General features: G+C 29.2%; 1 pseudogene; it reads left to right on the plus strand.

The window, feature by feature from the left end:
* Window positions 1–5386: 5386 nt before the first annotated feature.
* Window positions 5387–13931, plus strand: LOC137824627 (uncharacterized; annotated as a pseudogene).
* The last annotated feature ends 5506 nt before the right edge of the window (window positions 13932–19437 follow it).

Consider the following 19437-nt stretch of genomic DNA (forward strand, 5'->3'; position numbering starts at 1 on the left):
AGAATTTTCGGAAAACATTTTTTAAAAGATTTCCAAAATAAACTTTCTGGAATGTATATAATATATTCTGAAATATATTTTTCGAAATAAATTCTTCAGAATATATTCTAGAAAATAATTTCCAGAATAAGGACAAATCAGATAAAAATTGATGGAGTGCAGGAAAAAAAATTGATGGAGTGCAGGAAAAGATTTGACAGAACACAGGAAGAAAACACCTTGAGAATATCATAGTTTCTTCCTGCACCTCCATATACAATATGAAAATACATTTTTATCTTTTTTGTGTCACCTCCATAGAGTAGTTTTTGGATTATGTAATCCAAAAACTAAATAAGACTTCCGAATTATGTAATCCAGAAAGTAATTATGCATCTGAAAAAAGGCTTCCAGATTATATAATTCAGAAGCTAATTACAAATTTGAAAAATGACTTCCGGATTACGTAATCCAGAATATTATATAGGGGCATTTTTGGAAATTCGAAAATTTATAGAGGTGAAAGAAGAAGATATAGAGGTGCAGGAAGAAATAGTCTCATTTTATCATACATATTGGACTACCAAAACTATATTTGAAAATTGCTAAATGCATCATCTACCCTACTTGATAAATGCATCTTCCTTATCACGTCGGAATTTAAAAACCAACCTTTATGTAACTTTGTTATTCATTATTTTATGTATTTGATTTAACATGTAGAATCTTAATTCACTTTTTAGATATAAACAAATATTCAAAATAGTTTCAATCAAAATATACATATAATATCTTCTAGTGAACATTTTGTTAATGTTCTTAATGGACGAAATGTTTTGACTTATACATGAAAATTAGTTCGAAAAAACACAACAAGCCATTTTAACTTCACTTAAACTATTTCTATAAATACTCTAGAAAGTAAGTTTTAATTTTTTTAACAAGTCATGTTGAATGAATAACACATTTTGTATAATTTAAAATTAACTTATGTAATTTGATTTATGAAAAAGCAAGATTCAGTCCTGTATGTCACAATATCAGAGTTAGATCACTGCATATAAGACAAATATTTACTTTTTTATATTTCAAATGATCAAATTAAATTATTTTTAAGAATGAAAATCGAAGTAGTATTATCTAATAAAATATCCAATTGTGTGATGAAAGTGTGGTGTTGGATGAACAAAAAGTTTGAACTTATATGAAAGTGTGTGGGTAAAGTCATTCAACTTCGTCAAAATTATGCAATTTTTCAATAAGCACTTCTCTTATCAAAATGATGTGATTTGTTTGAGTACAAGCAACACCAAAATACATCAGAAGATGAAATAAACACAAAATCTTCAAACTTCTTGTCAATGTTCCCCTCTAGTCTTGCTCTTCAATTTGTTTTTCTTTATTTTCCACCCCTTTTTCAACATAAAAGAAAGTGCATGAACCAACAACCAACATCATAAGGTTGAATGTTTTCAATGTGATTCATTACTAGTTGAGCTTCAAGTGTGGTGTGGAGGAGGTTTGAAGCTATAAATTAATCTCTTCTTCTTTATTGTAAAATATTTAAATTTGTAATATTTTCTCCCACATTAATAAAATTGGGTTGTTTCAGCTGTACTTGGAGATTAAGCTAAACTGACGGAACTCCGTTAACAAGTTTCGAAGTTGTGTTGTTTTGGTGGAGAAATTACCCGATTGATGGTAGTTATAAACCATACGACATTTTTAAAATCACATATCGACTAAAAATAAAAATATTTCATAGTATATAAATGATTATAAACCTCATTAAATTTATTTGATAAAATTGAATTAGACTTAAAGTTCTTTTTTTTTATAAAAGTTTTATGTTAGGTATCACTATACAACTTGACATCTCAGCTAGGCTGACACTTCAAATAACAACAATCATTTGTCATCACATGAAAAAAATATTATTAAAAAAAAGAAAAAAGAAAAAAATACAAAAAAAAAAAATACGGGAAATTAGATCAAAATCTATATGTTAACAAAAACGATACATATAGGTAGACTATATATACTTATTCTTGAAAAATTTTAAGAAGAAAAAAGATGGAAACATATTATACTAATAAAATAATTTTCTATGAATAAATCCTAAATTGACAAACTTATCACCTCACACATTCTCTTAGTTAAAATTCACTTTTTAATATAGATATTATTTATGTTATTTTTAAATTTTATCTTCATTGTCAATTTTATTAAAAATGAAAAAAGTTAATCAATATTAATATATACATTTTTTATTTCTATCTTTACATACTAAATTGTGATATTGATCTCAAAATATTTTTTTTATCATTCAATATTTAAAATTATAGTTTTAATCATTAAATATTGAATTTAACAGACTAAAACTATTTTAAATCATGAAGCATATCTAAACCATAAATTTTAAATTGTAAAGAAAATAATTTTATTCTCTCAAATTTAGTATTTAATATTTTTGAAAAATTAAAATAGGGTACAAAATTTCAAGAACCAAAATCAACTAACCCAACTTTTAAACACTAAAAAACATATCTATACCTAAAATATATATAACGTAATTATAGTTTATTAAATGGACAATTTAATAAAAGGTGTTTACTTGTAATTTATACTTAACAGAATCGAAGTTTCTTTCTATTTTTTCTTCTTCTTTTAAAACACTTGCAAACTAAAATCTTTATTTACAACATATTTATTATTATTTAAGGGAAAAAAACACTACAAATTTTAAAAAACGTGATATGAAATATTAAATTTTAAGGCAATTAATAATCAGTTTTTACTAAAAAATAATTATATCCAGTAATATTTTATTCTTCAGGATTTAACATTGTCGATATCTATTTATAAATTAATATTTTTTATTTAAATTATTTTCTTATATCTATTCTACTTAATCAATTAATAATACTTGTTTTATAATCTCTATATATTTATTACAATGATAATCAGTACAAATTATTAAACTGTGAATCAGCTACAGAATGGTTCCATCTTAATAAGTGCCCTCGTATTTATCTTGAATACGTGATTTAAATTATAAGTTCTATCTCAACAAAAAATATTATAAGTTTTCAGAAAATTATTAAGTAGAATCTTAAATTATTTTTAAAATATTCAATTAACCCTCTAAATTAAAAGACATTTTAATTCAGTTTTTAAACTAAAAAATTTCTAAAAACACTTTTTCACAACATTAAACCATAAAAAATTCTGACTTTTAGAACTATTTTAAAAAGATAGGATATAAGACCATGATCTGAAATAAGTTTAGGAATCTATTTAAAACAAATCAAAATAGTTCATTCTTAATATTTCAGTTTTGCTTTCTAATTTTTTTTGTCTCATTCTTAATATTATTTTTAAAACCGTTATTATCATTAATTTTGTCGTTAAAAAATAATGTTTATGAAATATTATATGTTAAGTCCATAAAATTATCAAATCAGAGATGTTGACATTAGCAAAAAATATGATATAATTTGATGTTATGAAAAACTAAAATAAAAAATATACTTATTTATAGGAATACAAAAAAGTTTGTAGGAACTAAATAAAAAAATTATTTATAAATTACTAAAATTAAAAATAAAAAATTTATAAGGAATTAAAAATAAACATATCAATAAGGATTAAACATATAAGCTAAGATATAGAAGGACTAAAGTAATAAATATAGTTTATAAAACATTTAAAATAGAAGAAAAAAAATAGTTCCGATTGATTACTATTAGTTTTTTTTATAATGATGATAATAATAAACATTAAGAAAGATAATAACAAAACATTAAGAAAGTTGAACTAGATTGTTAATGTTAAAAATGATTAAGTTAATCTACTTAAATTAGTGATTAAAATCAATCATTATAATTAGAAGATTTAAAAATGGATTTATTCTATATGGTAACTTGAAAAACCTCTAGTATAGATTGGGATAGGCAAATATAGTATAACTAAATTGAACTATATTTTTTTTTACCTATTTCATTTAATTTGTAAGTTAAATGGCCTATTGATCCATTTGCAACTTATTTGAAATAAGGATTGGAATAACCTGTTACATTTTTTTATTTGGTTATTTTTGTACCTCAAGTAGGAGTCACATTTATGAAGGAGATGAGTTGAGAAAAAACCTTATGAGAATAATAAAAACTTTAAAAAAATGCATTGAATGCATAAACTACATCTTAAGTGTATTTGACATGATCCCAACCACTTGTTTAAAATTTAGTTAAGTCAATCATTTTTAACATTAACATAAATTATCCTTTTAAAATGCCACTCAACTGTCATAATATTTATTATTATACTAAGGCTTACAAAAATCATCTCACACTAATATTTATTCTACCATAAATATGTTATTTTTACCTTAGTCCTTCTAAATAAATTACATTTTTATGTTTTTCTCATTTACAACTAATTTTTTTTATCTTTATAAATATATATTTTTTTATAATATTATAACATAATTAAGTTGATTGTGTTAGTGATATTAATGACAGAAACAGTTTTAAGAAGATAAAAACTATTAGGGATGAAAAAAAAACATAATTAAGACTTTAAAACAGTGTGAAAACTAAATACTTCATGCCACTTAACGGCTGCTTCTTCCTGCACCGCATAGGTTCTTCCGCATCCTCATAAATATTTGAAATTTCAAAAATACTTATTTGTAAAAAGTTTAAAGTTTAAAAAGTTTTAAGTGTTAGGTAATTTTGGATTATATAATTTAGAAGTTTTTTTTTAGTTTCGGGATTAATTTCTGAATTATATAATCTAAAATGTGTTTTTTCAAAAAATTATTATGGATTACTTAATCCAGATGCTAATATCTTTTCTAAAAATAATCCCGTATTATATAGTTTAGAATGTTCTTAAAAAGTGAAAAAAAAATTAATGTAACAAAATCAATGCAGGAGAAAAGTGAAATACATATGAAAAACTAACATTTTTCACCATACAACAACAAACTTACTATAAAATGTTACCAAACTCAATATACAATCACAAAAAAAACCTTCAATCACCTAGGTTTTTTATTCTACCCCTTCTTTTGATTTGTCTCACGACACATCCCAAGCACCTCATCTATTCCATATTTTTTTAGGGTTTAAGATTTAGGTACACATAATCTAGAAGCTAATCCTAGATTCGAAAAAGACTTATGAATTATATAATTTGGAAGATACATAACACTTCAAACTTTTTTAACTTTTTTACAAAAGGTTATTTTTGGAATTTCAAATATTTATGGGGTAGTGTAACAACCTATAGGGTGCAGGAAGAAGCAACCCACTTAACCTATTATTGAGTGTGAAAACATACCTCACTGTGTCTCTCTGCACACCCAAAAAAACTGAGTGTAAAAGGTTACTTTCTATGGTCCTTCATGGATGTATTCGAGTTAGTGAGTGGATTTGAGATAGGTTATGGCCTATATTACGTTGATATCAATGATCCAAACTTAAGGAGGCAACCTAAGCTCTCTGATGAATGGTACTCAAATTTTCTTAAAGGGAAGCCTATGGACTCAAAGATCAAAGAAATCGAGAAGAATGTTCTGTCACACGATACCCAACTGCATAATGCCACATAAAATAATCATGTAAGATCTTTCTCTCTTGGGGTTCATACTTTGCAATTTGTGTTACGTCAATGAATAAAACAACATGGTTTTTGATTGTTTGTTGTTTCAAAACTAACATTAACTAACATTTAATCAAGTCTGTTCTTTCTTCAATCCCGTTATTTTTTATGTCTTTATTTAAACTTCCTTCTGTGGTGGCAGACAAGTTAGTTCGGATCCAAAGGAATTTCCTTTGGGGGTGGGGCTCTGATGGAAGGAAGATCGCTTGGGCTTCTTGGGATAAGGTGTGTGAGCCTCGGGATTCTGGAGGTCTTGGAATCATTGATCTTAGGAAATTTAACTTGGCTTTATTAGGAAAGTGGATTTGGAGACTGGGTACGGATAAAGGAGGTTTGTGGAAAGAGATTCTTGATTCTAAGTATGGTGGTTGGAGAAGTTTGAGAGAAGGCGGTAAGTCTAGTAGGGGCTCTCTCTGGTGGAAAGATTTGAAGGAGGTGTGGGATTCAGAGGGTTGGGGTAGAAGTTTTGAAGATGGGTTTAAGTGGAAAGTGGGGGATGGTAAGGAGATTTCTTTTTGGGAGGACAGTTGGTTGAGCTGTGGCACTTTGAAGGGAGTTTTTCCGAGACTTTTCTCTCTAAGCTCGGCTAAAAACGCAAAAATGGCTGAGCTTGGGTATTGGTATAATGGTGAATGGGTGTGGAATTTGGACTGGCGTAGATCCTTTTTCGACTGGGAGAAGTCTTTGGTTGAACAGCTGTTTCAAAGTTTGCAAGAGGTGAAGTTGGTTTTTGGGGAGGCGGACAGTTGGGTCTGGAAGATTGGGGAGAGTCAAACTTTCTCAGTCAACTCTGCCTATGTTTAGGTAAGGCGGGTTAGAGGAGGGGAGTATTCTCCTGTGTATAGTAAGTTGTGGAGGTGCAAAGCCTTGCCATCTGCTCTGTTCACTGCTTGGAGGGTGTTGGAGAATAGGATTGCCTCTAGGGTTAACTTGGTAAGGCGCGGAGTGGCGGTAGAAAATCTCTTGTGTTGTTTGTGTGGGGAGGAGGAGGAGTCATCTTGTCACTTGTTCTTTGTTTGCAGGTTTGCTTGGCGTGTCTGGTGTCTGTGCTTTAAGTGGCTTGGTGTGTCGTCTGTAATTCACAATGATCCTAAGTCAAATTTTTCACAATTCTGGATGAGTCAGGCTTCTGTTTCGGGTAACGAAGTTTGGGGTACAATTTGGGTTGGCATTGTGAGCGAAATCTGGAAACATAGGAACTCGGTCATCTTCAATAGAGGTATGGCAGATGTGTCTGAAGTGTTCGCTTCGGTGCAAGTAAAGGTATGGTCTTGGATTTATGCAAAATCTCGTTCCGCTTATTTCCCTTATTCTAGTTGGGTTTTAAATCCTTTGGCTTGTATGAGGTTGATTCATTAACATTGGTTAGCGTTGGTATGGTTATCCCTTTGCTAATTTGGTAGGCGTTCTAATAGAAGACTGATGTCAAGTATTTCTGTATAAGGGTTGGACCACCCCTGAAGTGGTCCCTATTTATTTATTTATTTTATTGCTGATAAAAAAAAAAACATTGTAGAAGAGCAACTCCTCAAGATTCCCCATTACAACCTTAATAACTCATTCGAGATTACAAATGTCTTCATATTTTGTCCATGGGACGAGTTCTAATATTTTGACAACCAGCATCATAACAAATATTAATATTTGCAATAGAAAAAAATAAAAGAAAAACTTTTTAATGAAAATACACGCAAAACGCAAAAAGTTAGAATTGTTTTAACAAAACTATGAATTTCTATAAATAATTAAAATATTAATATTTATTGAGTTGTAAAATGAAACACGGTTGTCAAATAATTTCCTATGAAATGCTTCCACATTATGGGCTCTTTATGCAAGTACATTCTCTACATACACATTATCATACGCATGACCCACATTAGAGGGTCACATCATGATCTCTTCTACAAAGTAAGGTTTTCTAACCTTTAATGGGTTGAGAGACTTCACCCATTGTTTTAGACACATCTACCTCAAATAAAATACAACATAAAAAAGCATTTTAGAATTCATAATGCATTTTTCTTAACTTAGAAATATATTCTAAATTGTGGAATTTGAAAAAATATTTCAAATTATGTAATCCCAAAATGCATTCTAAATTACTCAAACTCGAAATGCACTATAAATTGTACAATTCAAATTGTTGAAGAAGATCGCTAAACAAATAAATTTTAAATTGAGTAAAGTGTTGCCTTATCTGAAGAGGTTTTTGAATTGCACAATTCAAAATAAAAAACTCAACTTTTTTTTGCTTCTAATGAGGAGCACTCACATGTGGAGGTGTAGGTATAAGGAAGAAAAATAGAATAATGGATACATATAATAACAAGAGTAATGTTTCATTTACTCCACCAATCTTGTGATGATTGAATACAAACTTTCCTTTAAATGATTTTTCCAACAATGTATGAATATCATTTGAGAAAATTAAAAGAATTTCTCTATTATTAATTCATTTAATTCTTCTATATTTTATTACTTTAGCTTTTAGTTTTTATATATAAGTTCTAGTAAATATATGTTATTTTTAAATAAAATAAGGCGAAGAACGTCACTTTGTTAAAAACATTAAAAATATCTATTCGATAAACATATAGGAAAGATAAATGTTCATTTAAAAATTATAACGAAGTGTGGTTACCATTTTATTAAATATACGAAGAAGATATACGTCTATCTTTAAACTAGATTGTGTGAGTGTTATTTAAAATAGGAAATTATAATTTTCTTTATTTTTGTCAACTTCCTTTTATTTTTTTAATCATAAAGTATATGAATTAAGTAAGATTTTTGGTTCATGACTTTCACTTTTTTTTAAATAACTTGCCTTATTAATTTTACTCTTTATTTATTTATCTCATTTATTTTTATTACTAATAAACATTTCAATCAAACACAATAATGCTAATCATTTTCTATTCAATAACAAGGAAAATAATTAATAAATATATATAATGATGATTTTAATGTATACATGATAGAATTTATAATCAACAATTCTAAACTTTTAGAAAAATATCAATCTACTAAAGGGTCACATCCTTACATTTTTAAAATTAAGAGATTTGATTAAATATTTTGTTAATAACAATATCAAATTCTACATAATAAAAAAAATTAAATACTAATAAAAATAGAGAATAAACCATGACAGTCTCTATCAATACAAAATCCTAAATATACCGAGAAGGATAAGGTTGGAAATTTAAAAAAAAATGAATGTGTAGGAAAAAGGTGGAGGAAGAGTTTGCCTCCTAAAATATGGAAATCACGACTTCCTATTGATTTTGTTCTTTCATGTACTAATTATGTTTCCGTTGGTATCTAAACCCTAAAAATTTCATGTACTAATTAAACTATAAATCCTAAATCCTAAATCTTAAACCTTAAACTCTAAACTTCTTATGTTAATATTTTCACCCAACACTTTTATTATTTGACCGATATTTCGGCTGCCTCTTCCTGTACCTCCTTACATTCTTGTGGCACCTTATACTAAATGTGAAAATACTTTTTTGTCTTTTAATAAAAAGTAAATTAATCTTTAAAATCTCACACACCTTTTTTACATTCTTTCTTTTTTCATTTTATCTCACCCTAACACCCCAAGGATCTTTATTTTTTTTCTTACATTGGTTTGTTACTGATTTGAATGTCTTTCATTTTTTTCATTTTTTAAAAACATTCCAAATTATATTATTTGTAAGACATTTTCGAATTCATAAGATATTTTTTGGATCTGAAAATGTTCTCCAGGTTTATAGAATCATAAGCAATTTAAAAAATATATATATTCTGGATAACATAACTTAGAAGTTAATCTCAAATTCAAAAATAACTTTCGAATTATGTAATCCGAAAGATATTATAAAAAATAGTATTTTGAATGACATAATTCAGAAGTATTTTCTGGATTTGAGAGTAGGTTATGAATTATGTGATTCAGATATATTTGAGATTACATAATTTGGAAACTAATCTCATAAGTAGAAAAGACTTTTAAATGATGTAATCCAAAAAGCTAATCACAAATCTAAAAAAGACTTCCGAATTATTAAAAAATTACTTAAGTTTTTTTTTCTTTAAATTGACTTAATTTAAAACATATTTATGACACTAATGTTGCAAAATAATTCAAAATGGTTAACCACCATGTTTTAAATAAATTATATAGTAAGTGTTTAATTATAATAATATGTAAAAAATATAATTTAAAATTATATTATATTTTTAGTTAAATGTATAGTTTTAAATTTCTTATTTAGTTATTATTATAATTTAAATTATTTAAATAAGCATTTTATACGTCTAAAAATTATAACAATAAAATATTTAATATATATATATATATATATATATATTGTGAAAAGAAGAAGAGATCTATGACTAGAAATGATAGCAGAAGACAGCTTCATTAAATGAGTTTTCACAGATTGTTAAAACTAAATTAGATCTGGAGAGAGACCATGGTCCATCAAGGTTCCACAACAATACTAGCTATTCTTCAATCACTACAAACATTAAAAAAATATAGATAAAAATTAAAATTTAGAGAACAAATCAATAATAATATAATGTTAAAATTTAATTACACTAACATATGAAATTCAATTCAACTCATATTAAAATTAAATAATTTGATTTTATAGTTAAAATTATTAAAGTCTAACTTTCTCACAAATTTATTTGTAAAATTGAGAATTATCTTCACTTATATATTATAAATTGATTTTATTTATATATTATATATGGTTTAGGGTTTTAAAAAATTACATCAATATTATTTTTTATAATAAATATATTCAAAATAATTAATTATAAATATAGAAAATTAAAATAAATATAAAAATAGTATTTACAGAAATAGATTGGAATACTTAAGTTTTACTAACTATAATTTGTATTTATTACATTTCAAGAAAAAAATATCATGTTATAAAAAAAAGTTGTAGTAAATAATTCCATAATTAATATATAATATTTTCTTGAAGTAACTCCTGCCGGAAATGAAATTGATTTGCAAGCCTTACTTGACTTCAAGAGTAGGATAGTAGAAGATCCATTCAAAATTTTGAGCTCTTGGAAGTTGGAATGACTCCATCCATCAATGCAGTTGGATAGGAATCACATGCAACATCTCCAATGGAAGGATCATGGACCTTAATCTTGAGCAACTGAGACTAGGAGGCACTCTTACACTATTCATAGGAAACCTTTCTTCTTTCTCTCGAATTAGCTTTGGGTTAAACAACTTCATTGGAAGCATACCACACGAGATAGGCCTTTTATCAAGCTTGACATATCTGGTGTTATATGCGAATTACTTGTCTGGCTCAGTTCCTTCTTCAATCTATAACAAATCTTCATTATACTATTTCACTTTTACTCAAAACCATCTTCATGGGAACTTACCAGCTGATGTTGGAATTACTCTTCCTACATTCAAGTATTTGTTGGTGCGGCCAACAATCTCACAGGATTTGTCCTTGCATTATTGTTGAATGCATCAAAACTAGAGATTCTTGATTTCTCCTTGAATGGTCTCACTGGAGCACTGCCAACGAACTTAGGGGTCTTGAACAAATTAGCTAGACTTAGCTTTGAACACAACAGACTGGGAACTGGGAAAACAGATGATGTTAGCTTTCTTGATTATTTGGTTAACTGCACTGTTCTACAAGTTTTACGTCAAGGAGTAAATAATTTTGGTGGAGTATTGCCTAAAGCAATTGCTAATTTCTCAAGCCAAATGCACACATTTTCCTTTAATTTCAATGGAATACATGGAAATATACCTGTTGGAATTGTCAATCTTGCTAACCTGGCCCTCATAGCTTTGGAAGGACACCGTCTAACTGGTAGTCTTCCTGATGCATTAGGTAGGCTGAAAAATCTGAGAGAATTGTATCTGAATGTCAACAAATTTTCAGGTAGAATCCCATCCTCCTTGGGAAATTTGTCTGTATTAATAAAACTCTTTCTGGAGGAGAACAACTTTGAGGGAAGCATCCCTTCTAGTCTTCGAAACTGCCAAAATTTATTGGTACTCAACCTTTATAGCAACAAACTCAGTGGCACCCAACCAGCTGAAGTTATTGGCCTTTCTTCACTAGCAATATATTTAGATGTATCTCATAATGCTTTCTTAGGGACTCTTCCAGCTGAAGTGAGTGAGCTACATAACCTTGGAGATGGTGCTGTCTGAGAACAACTTTTTTGGAGTCATTCCATCTTCTCTTGGCAGTTGCATTAGCTTGGAAAAGCTGCATTTGGAGGGAAATTCTTTTGATGGAAACATCCCTCAAACTTTAAACAATTTGAGAGGTTCACTTGACATAGATCTTTCACGAAATAACTTGTCTGGTAAGATCCCTGAGTTTCTTGGGGAGTTCACTGAGCTCTAGCATCTAAATCTTGCGCCCAACTCATGAGAAAACGATGTGAATGAAGAGCGAAAGTTCTGGATCTTACGATAAGGAAGTTTCCTTCTCTCAACCCACACCCTTTTCGTCAATGAGTGTGTCGGCAAGGCTTTCCAGGTTGGTTCAAACCGTAACCCAAGTCATCACTTATTCAATTGTTGATTCCATTCCCTATATGCCCTATCTATTGTTCATGCCTTCTTTACATGTTGGGTGGATCAGATCCCCTTTCAACTCTCATTATGGGAAGGAGGTCTTCCTTCAAGTTCTAGCTCTTTCGAATAGATAGCCCCAGGATCAGGCTAGTATGGCTTGGCATCGTCTGGGTTTCAGGCCCAGATGGTGTGGGGGTTAACCTCCCCAGCACAGGATTGTCTGATTATGTGTCCTTAAGGCAAGACACTGGTAGAAGCGGCTTATCCAGTTTTAGGGAGGGTGTGATGGGTTATTGCTATCCCAAGCATACAATAATTTTGAAGGTGAAATACCAAAGAAAGGAATATTCTAAAATGCTACTTCCCTTTCATTATATGGCAACAACAAGCTATGTGGGGGTGTCCCAGAACTAAATTTCCCTGCATGCACTGTCAGGAAAGCTTCTCTGGCAAGAAGACTTCTTGCTCTTAAGGTGGCTATCCCTATAGCTTGTGCGCTTGTATTACTATTAATTCTATCATGTTTTCTTAAACTGCTCCCCATAGTTAAAAGATCAAAAAAGAAAACTCCTACATCAACTACTGAAAGGGATTTGGAATTGAAAATTTCTTACTCAGAAATTACCAAGTGCACTGATGGATTTTCACAGGATAACCTGATTGGTTCGGGAAGTTTTGGTTCTGTATACAAAGGAACTCTGTCAGGTGATGAATCTAGTGGTACAGTTAAAGTATTAAACCTTCAACAGAGAGGAGCATCTAAGAGCTTCATTGATGAATGCCAAGTTCTGAGAAGCATAAAGCATCACAACCTTCTGAAGATCATAACTGCCATATCAGGAGTTGATCATCAAGGCAATGACTTGAAAGCTCTAGTGTTTGAGTACATGCCTAATGGAAGTCTAGAAGATTGGTTACATTGCATCCTTTAAGCAATTTGCACTTTCAGAATAAGACATTGATTCACTGAAAGACTCAACATAGCTATTGATGTTGCTTGTGCACTGGAATATCTCCATCACTTCTGTGAAACTCCAATTGTTCATTGTGACATAAAGCCAAGCAATGTGCTTCTTGACAATGATATGGTTTCCCATGTTGGGGACTTTGGATTAGCTACATTTCTGTTTGAAGAATCAAGCAAGTTATCCACACAACCAGTTATGTCAGCTAGCCTAAGGGGTTTTATTGGCTACATCCCTCCGGGTGTGTTATTCAAAATTCAAAGTGCTAAACTGTAAATTATATTACATTTATTAAAAATGACAAACTAATAATTGACATGCAGAGTATGGTATGGGTGGGAAGCCTTCTACACTTGGAGATATATACAACTATGGGATACTATTACTGGAGATTTTCACAGGAAAAAGACCTACAAATGAAGCATTTGAAGGTGCACGGGAACTCAGTAGTTTGTAGCAATGGCTCTACCTAACAATGTCATGGATATAACTGATCCTTCATTAGTCTCTGAATAAGTTTGAAGGGGAAAGTGAAGAATTTGAGTACGAAACGAAAGCTATAAGGAGAAACAATGAGATTGAAGCCACGACTAAAGGTTTGATTGAGGATTGCTTTGTGTCTCTGATGCAAATTGGAATGTCTTGCTCTGCAAATCCACCTAGTGAACGAATGCCAATCACTGTGGTCATCAACAAACTACACACTATCAAGAACATTTATACAGATAAAGCATAGTGTTATATGAACAACATTTAAGAGAATGAAAAAAGTAAGAATGATATGTAAAACTTCAAAATGTTATTATCAATTCCTATATAGCGATGCAAATGAAATATAAGTAAACTTCTAGCAATTCAATTTTCCCAAATCAACTTTGTGAAAGATAAAATTTCTAATAATTTGTATTCACATAGGAGTATTAACCACATACACACATAACAAGGCACAAAAGTATAAAGGGAAGATCAATAAAGAATGCATACACGACAACTAACCTTATGAATTGAAGACCACTGTGATGAGTTCATAAAAAATTAAAAAAAAAGTGATGGTCTAAGAAAACCAGGCTCATTAATCTACTCTGTGAATCCAGCCTCACGCTGTGCCCTCCACTTTAGGAACCAAGAAACCCAAGCCTTCGCTTAGGTCCCATGGTTCAACTCTCAACTTGGAGTGGGTAGGCCTGCATTTCGCAATCAAAGCTCAACCAAATGAGGCCATAGTTCTATCCCACCACCATATTGCCCTCACCTGAGTCACAAGCTGGCGTTACCCAACTCGGCGAACTGACGTTCTTGTCAGATGCTTATAAAGATTTGGCTTATTTATATTTTGCTCAATGTGGGACTTGCAAATATCATTAATTATCATTAATGTGTTTTTTTATGAATAAAATTATTTTTTAATTGATTTTTGGACTAATGTCTACAAGAGTTGAACAAAGAAAAAATATTTCATAAAAAATACAACCTTTTTTCTTCATTAAAAAATAACTATAAAATACATTTACTCAAAGTTTTCAATATTCTAAATAATTTTATATTAATCACATAGTTGAACTTGTGATCTAAATAAGTAAAGTTGTAATTACTATTTTTAATGTAGATGATTTGTTTTTCATAAATTTTGGTAAACTTTGTTAGATAAGCATCTTCGCCTACTCAGTTCGAAGTTGGGGATTGTGTGACATCCAAGTTTCTAGCGATCAATCATCTATCATTTTGTTAGTAATGCTTGTTCGCCTTGATCTCAAAATTTAGATTTGACTGGAAAGTATTTCTAAGTTTTTGACCCAAATGATAATGCTTAACATATTTGAATGCTAAGAATAGATTTGAAATGTTAATTGCTATCAATGTCTGATCTTATTGATAAGAAGTTTTTATAAATATGGGAGGAATCGATATTTAGGAAGCATCTTAATAATTTCATATGCGAGGAATCGATAAAAATAATTTTTATATTGGTATCAATATCAATCAAAGGACACAATATTGTCATGCAATACAAAAGAGTGAAAAAAAATGAACCCCAATCCCTATTTTTCCAATTGAAGCAACAAACTCTTTGCCTTGTTTTCTTATTAATCATTGCCATCATAACAAATCCAACCAACTTTATTATTTTCTTTTCTATTTAGTGAATCTTTTACTTCATTATTCAACTTTTCCTTATGGGTTTGATATCCGTCCTTAGAGACAAATTATTACTTCTAACAACGCGGTGCACTTGCCTAGAAAAGTCATCAAACACAAACACATACACATAAACGATCCAAAAACACAAAACTAGGGGCCAAACAAAAAAGACAAATCTAAAAATAAAATATAGTTTATCAATCCCCCATCAAGCTGGGAATAAATATTTCTCATTCCCTGCTTGGAATGTAGGTTCTTAAAGACAATAGGAGCAAGAAGCTTGGTGAAGATATTTGTTGCTTTAAGGGAAAGGATGGTGGGAATAAGTTTGAGTAATCCATTGTTCATTTTTTTTTTCGCGAACTATGTAACGATCTATTTCTATGTACTTTGTTCTTTCATGAAAAACTTGGTTGGATGTAATATAAACATCATATTGATTGTCATGGTAGAGAAGAACAAGCTTGAGATAAGGCACCTGAAGATCTTGAAGAAGGGATTCACAGGGATATATGGAGAAACCTGTGGTGGATTTTCTAGTTTGTGACAAGTAGCCCAATCAGAGTCACTGTAAGCTTTTAGTTTAATGATATTGTTGTTGTGAAGAAATTTTTTGGTACCAAGAGCACCCTCCAAATATCTAAGAATACGAAACAAAATGGCTTGTTAATGATCCTCGTGGGAGCATAAACAAATTAACTTAGATGATTGATAGAAAAAGCTATATCAGGACAAGTAATAAGGTAAATAAGACGTCCAATAGTTTTCTATAGAAGGATGAATCTTTTTAATTAAGCTTGTGACCCTTTTCTGCAAAAAGTCGTGAAGAATGAATCATAGGAGTAGGCATGAGAGTGCATGTAAGCATTCCAATTTCTTTAATAAGGTCTTAAGAGTTTTTCCTCTGGCTAAGATGAATTTCAGTTTCTTTTCGAGCTACTTCAAACTCTAAAAAGTACATAAGATTGCTAAGTGTCATAATTCAGTTATATTTCATACAAAAAGATACACTTATGGACTTTAATTATTAAAATAGTTATAAATCAAACTCTAATTTAGGAATTTTAACTTTTTTTTTACATATTTTTGGATTATAAGATGACTATGAACTATTTATTTCCAAATTTGTGTTAGTTTCAGGAATTTAGAAAAAAATTGAGGTAAAAGGGCTAAAGAATAATGAACAAGTGAAAGACAAGAAGAAAAGACAAATTTGAAGCATTGAAAACTCGTCCAAACTCGCTCAAGCAAGATCACTACAGATGAACTTGCCTAAGACTCGTCCAAGGAATATTAATTTTATTTTGTATTAGATGAAACAATATTTTTGATTTCATTATTTTAAATTATATTAAATCAATATACGTTTGTTTTCAACCAGACGAATTAAGTAGCATAGTTGCTTGAAAAGTGCTAGCTCATAATGGAATATGGACTTCATTTTTATATAGCTTATATATATATAATATTGCTCGTCTAGATGAAGCTTAAGGTTACTTTTGTCCTGGATTATTATATTCACCTTAGAACAATTTTATGCTACAATGAGCATTATTGAGGGAAAGGTCTTCATTTCTTTTTCCAAAATTTAACGTACTGAGAAATATTAATAAAAAATAAATTTCTTATTAAAGGAATTAAATATTCAAAGAAGTTGCCTTTTTAAAAATGTGTTTGCAACGTTTAAAGAACTATTAACAATAGTTTTAATTGTAAATTTTTGAAAAGTTTTGAAAATTACTTTTTTTAGATGTTATTCTAGAACCAAACTATATTGCAAGGTAAAAACGGAATAGAGGACCATATATTGTCAAAACTGATTAATTATAAATTTTGACTAAAAATGTTGTAGCTCACAGCGTTAGAAGAATAAAATATAAATTGCTTAATTATATTATGTTAGAGATATGTTTAGACAAACTTATGCATAAATACTTCTAGCAGAGTCAAACAACAAAAAATATAAAATGAATTTCTTCAAAAAAAAAATTGTCTTATCACCAGTTTATCCAATTCCATTAGTTCAACAACTAAGTTTGTTCGTGAAATTGTGAGTAAAGTTAACTAAAATTAAAATTAACAATTATGTATAAATAAAAATGAAAAATGAAAAAAAAAATGAAATATTTGACAAAATAACTTATGCATAAACTAATTTTGATTTGGTAAACATTTTTATTTATTTTTACACTAATAAATACTTATAATGAAGTTTTTACTAGTAAGTATAAAATTTCTTATTCGAAGACAATATTTTTTGAGATATGTATAAAATAAAAATAAATTAAAACATCTTTAAAAAAAAATTAATGAAATTTTTACTTAAACATTTCCGAGATGATACATTTTAACTTATTTAATCTTCCTAGAACTGTGTTTATAAATAGTGAATTATATAATTTAATCATAGTAGACAATTGTTTTAGATAGGTATGAGTGAAATTTTTAATCCATAAGGACAACACTAACTTTTGAAAGACTTATGTACATTCTTTATACATGTACAAAATGAAAATAAAATATTAATTACTTTTATCAAAAAAAGTGTTATATAAGTGAATTTGAAAATGTTAACTTTCAAACCTTTAAAAAATTATCTTGACATGGTGTTTTCTCATTTATCCCCTATATACTACAATAAATTGGAAAATGTTAAAGAAGAACTAGAAAAGTTGTGCATGCACAAATCAAATCGTTACATGATTCACTGTACATATGTATTGAGATAACTATAAATCTACCCAATCATCTAAGTCCTTTGAGGTTGAAAATAGCTATTTAGACTTTTGAGGACTTATACTCCATTTGACCAACCAAGACATTTTCTACCAAAAATGATACCCCTTTTTTCTACAAGATACACATGATGAATTGCTTTGCAAGATCTTTTCCATTCATATGGGAGTTCTTATCAAAGGCTCCTATAATCTAAGTCTTGTATCCATCATGTTAGAGTTAGATGATAAAATACTAGTTATGATTGTTAAGAAACTAGTTGATGAAGAGAAGAAAAGGTTAAAAGATGAAAGAAAGTTTGTAGTGAGAAAGCTAAGGTTATTACAACTAACACATTTACAGAGCTTCATATCAACCAACTTCCTCCGAAACCACCATTTTCTGAGTCCAGAGATGTTATCCCATCAAAGTACTAGTAGTAAATTTTTCACCTCCCACAATATCATTATAAGATATACTTTAGATTGTCCATCAAATTGTTCAATAAGTGATTTGTAAAAATCACAAGGAAAGTCATGCTCACTCCTTAGAACTTGAGTAACAACAGAACAAGCACATTGACCCAGTAATTGGAAAATTCATGTCTCAACATCAAATGTTTATGACAAATATTCAAAAAGATCATCATATCGTACTATACTATAACTCTACCTAGTATTTTGCCACCTTCATTGATACAATCCTAGCTTTCATCTTCCTTTATAGATTTTATTTTTCATTGTTTGATTTGAATATCTTCTATGTAAGATTAATGATACTGCGGAAGCATGAAGAAAGTTTTTTTGAGATTATGGGAGTCTAAGTTCAAGAGGGGGTGAATTGTACTTAGGATAATTTTAGCAAATACCCTCTTTAGGAAATCCTGATAGATAAAGAACAGATTAATTTTAAGAAAAACAGTTTGATTTTCTTGTTCAAGAAGAAATTTCAGAAATACAACAAATTAGTTTTAGGATTAATAGATTTTATTTTTGACTTAAGATTTCTACCTAAAACAGTTATAATCTTTATACAGAGGGAATATTAAAGTCAATGTTAAGAATAAAAGCTTTGAATACAATGAGTTATCAAAGAATCAATTTAGTTTTAATAACAAGATCTTGAAAAACTAACCAAGTGAGATTAAGATCTTTAATTCTGATTTAAAAAATAGAAGCTTTGAAACACAAAGTTTTAAAAGATTTTTCTAATCAGTTTTGCAAAAGATTGATTAAGAACAAGTCAAAATTTAAACTTGTAAACACTTTCCTTTTTAAAACAAATTTGGTGTGAAGATTTCCAAAATAGTTCAAAACCAAGATTGTTTTTAGGTGACTAATTTTAAGAATAAATCCATAAAAGATTAAGGATTCCTAGAGTTTTAAAAGTTTGATT

This window comes from Phaseolus vulgaris, chromosome 8 (assembly GCF_051622355.1).
Source record: "Phaseolus vulgaris cultivar YP4 chromosome 8, ASM5162235v1, whole genome shotgun sequence".
Classification (NCBI taxonomy): Eukaryota; Viridiplantae; Streptophyta; class Magnoliopsida; order Fabales; family Fabaceae; genus Phaseolus; species Phaseolus vulgaris.